This window comes from Protopterus annectens, chromosome 9.part0 (genome assembly GCF_019279795.1).
Source record: "Protopterus annectens isolate FY-2018-M chromosome 9.part0, PAN1.0, whole genome shotgun sequence".
NCBI lineage: Eukaryota > Metazoa > Chordata > Ceratodontiformes > Protopteridae > Protopterus > Protopterus annectens.
Window position 1 is genome coordinate 1,785,223,932 of NC_056743.1, and position 3,497 is coordinate 1,785,227,428.

The 3,497-nt window shown below is 38.9% G+C and overlaps 1 non-coding gene across 1 annotated transcript; it reads left to right on the forward strand.

The window, feature by feature from the left end:
- Positions 1–1,298: 1,298 nt before the first annotated feature.
- On the forward strand, positions 1,299–1,370 carry TRNAC-GCA. Its single transcript has one exon. It is a non-coding gene; the product is annotated as a tRNA-Cys (tRNA).
- Positions 1,371–3,497: the final 2,127 nt, after the last annotated feature.

Consider the following 3,497-nt stretch of genomic DNA (forward strand, 5'->3'; position numbering starts at 1 on the left):
AGAAAAGCTGGCTCTATTTGCAGATGATATTATTTTATACCTGATAAAATTAGTAAACAACATTACAGTGTTGTGGAATATTTTGAGACGGTTTCAGATCTTTTCAGGATACAAATGTAATGAAGCCAAAACAAAGGCAATAGCAGTAACTTATGTACCCACACACAAACTGGTTCAACAATATCCATATTTATGGGGACATGTTAAAATGAAGTATATAGGAATATGGATTAAAAATGATTCCAGTGTAGCAGCGAAGGATATGTGGGAAGAGACTAAACAAAAGATAATACAAAAATGGAGAAACTGGAAGCTCTGTTATATGGATATGGATATGGATAATAAGATACAAGCAGTTAAAATCTATTTAGTCTCTTTAGTCTTATACACAGGTCAGGCATATTTTTACCAACCAGTGGAATAGCTGTGGATAGCAATTTATAAAGAGCTGAAGGATTTAATGTGGGAGGAGAGGATGGCAAGAGTCAAGTGATATAAGCTTATTCTTCCAATAGAACAAACCAGATTGGGATTACCTGATTTGAAGGGGTATTTCAGAGCTACACAGTTAAAGCCCCTATAGATAGCACAAGCAGAAACCTATAATTCAAAGTGGAAAAGAAAGATAGTTAAATGAGGGGAAATTCAAGAAATAAGGAGAGACTGGGATTTTGGATGCAGACCTTTAAGCAGAATAGCGATAATCATACAGAATATTATATTCATAAAGTAGCAGAAACTATTCTAAAAACTAAACCAACATGGGAATGGAGAAAGGAGATTATTCCAATAGGGATGACTGCAATTATGGATACAGACAATAGGCAAGAGGGTGCTGGAATTTATTGAAGAAAACTTGCAAAGGAACCAAGGTATTGGGAGCAAATAACTGGAGAAGGAAAGTTAATAGAATGGGAAGATGCCAAGAATTTATTTGGACTGCAGGTTAGAGATTGCCTATTTGCCTTCCATATCAGGGATTGATATCAGAGTATAGGCAAATACAAAGAAATGGGGGGAGGGATCCTAAATGAAAAATCAGCACTGGTAGAGTTTTTAGAACAATCCAGAACTGCTGTTAAAAAGGAAAGATTAGTAGAGCATATAAAATATTGCATGCTAACTATAAGAATCAATCAGAGGAGGCTAGAAAGGATTGTGAAGAGAGATTGGATAAGCAATTCACAAAGAAAGAATGAGGGTTATATGCATGTCTCCCAAATATTCAACAAAATCTAGAAGATTTAGGATTTTTACTTGTAAATGTTTACATGGATAGTTTTATACCCCAGTGGAATGGGGGTATAGCTCAGTGGTAGAGCATTTGACTGCAGATCAGGAGGTCACCGGTTCAAATCCAGTTGTCCCCTGCAAGGGTAGCTTTACTTGGGGTTCAGACCAGTTGTTTTTCATTAAGAAGGTTTGTGGTCTGCCATGTTGTGGCAGGACAGGTATCTTATATCCTTCTAAGTTGGGGATTGCTGATTGAAGGCTCAGTGTCTGTTATTCTAAAAGTGTATTAGTTCTGGTTTAAGCATTTGGGCTTCAGGCCAGTTATGTTACATTAAGAAGGTTTGTGATCTGCACTCTTTTGGAAGGAGAGGCTAGATTCTGCCCTTCTGAGCTGGGAATTTCTGGTTAAAGGCTTATTGTGCCTGCTTATTTGAACTGTTTCTTTCTGAAATTGGTGTGCCTTGTTTGCTGTAGCATAGACTAGATTCAGGCCTGCTGAATCTAGCTTTGTTTGTATAACTTGAGCACTAATCCAGGCCATCTTTTTTGGAGAAGGTTCCCCTGCACCCTAGTGGCAGGAGTGTGCAGTTAGAACTTGTATGATTGAAGACTGGTGGAACAGGGCTCAGTTTTGAGCTTTTTTACTGGTTAATTGGGTAATTTGTTTAAATCAGTTTGCTTGTTTTCTACTGTTATATAAAAAAATGCACTTTATTCATCTGCTTTTACTAATTGTGTTTCTTCCTACTTTATTACTTTATTTTGCCTTTGCTGTCTGTTCTTAAAAGTACTTAATTGCATTTATTCTGCTGCATTTATTACTGCTTGTTAGTAGCCTGATTAAATTATAACTGTTATTCTAAGCCTTTGGTTTAAGCACTTGGGCTTCAGACCAGTTGTTTTACATTAAGAAGGTTTGTGGTCTGCACTGTTGTGGCAGGACAGGTAGCTTACATCCTTCTACGTTGGGAGTTAGCCCTTCTGAGCTGGGAGTTTCTGGTTAAAGGCTTATTGTGCCTGTTTATTTGAACTGTTTCTTTCTGAAATTGGTATTTCTTGTTTACTGTAGCATAGACTAGATTCAGGCCTGCTGAATCTAGCTTTGTTTGTATAACTTAAGCACTAATCCAGCCCATCTTTTTTTAGAGAAGGTTCCCTTGCACCCCAGTGGCAGGAGCGTGCAGTTAGAGCTTGTCTGATCGAAGACTGCTGGAATGGGCTTAGTTTTTAGCTTTTTATTGGTTAATTGGTTAATTGTTTAAATCAGTTTGTTCATTTTCTACTGTTATATTAAAAAAATACACTTGATGCATCTCTGCTTAGCTAGAGTTAAACTATTCCTAGTGCCATAAAGTCTGCCCTTCAAATTTTTTCTTTTAACCAGCCAGTTTTTTAGTTTTAGCACTCAAATCTGTTTCTGTAAGCTCAGCACTTGTTCAGAACTCATTGTAAGCACTAAATAAGCTACAAATTACTACAACACTCAACTTTCCTCACTTGTCTAGGGGAAAACAGTTTTTAGTACTTAATAAATAAGCACCTATCCAGGTATGTCTAAGGGTCAGCTCCTGATGTTTTCTCCTATTTACCTGATGAATCTGGGCATTTTGGGGCAATGCAGCAATTGTCTCATGTACACAGACAACCCTCTCCTCCTACCGCCTAACACTACAACCTGTGAGAGATGCACTTATATAGCCAAACTGGAAGCAAAGCTCTCTTCACCCAAGACTGGACTAGACAGTCAAGAGGAGAAGGTAAACACTTGCACCACACCACACTCATCACATAGTCCCTAAAAACATACACCACCAAAACACACACATAAAAACACACAAACCTACATTCGTGGAGGCTCTCAATAAAAACCTGCCCAAGCAACAGAGACCTCCAAAGCAGAAATGCAAGCAACCTCCACCCCCAACACAAACCAAATGACGTATAGCCCACAAACTCAGTGTGCCACTCAACCATAGCCCATAAGGCATAACAACGTACCCAACACTCTAGTCATAGGTGACTCTATAGTCAGCCACACTGATGTTCCACTCACCAGGCTAAACAAGAAAAAAGTTACTGTCAGCTAACTGTCAGGTGCCAGGATCTGCCGCATAATGCATGCACTCAGTTCACTCCACAACAAGTACAAATATGACTCTGTCATTGTCCATGTTGATGTGAATGACCTGAGACGCACCTCCCTGGACTACATGAAAAGAGACATGGAGGAGCTCTCCGATCTTGTAGCCCAGGCACGCATGACC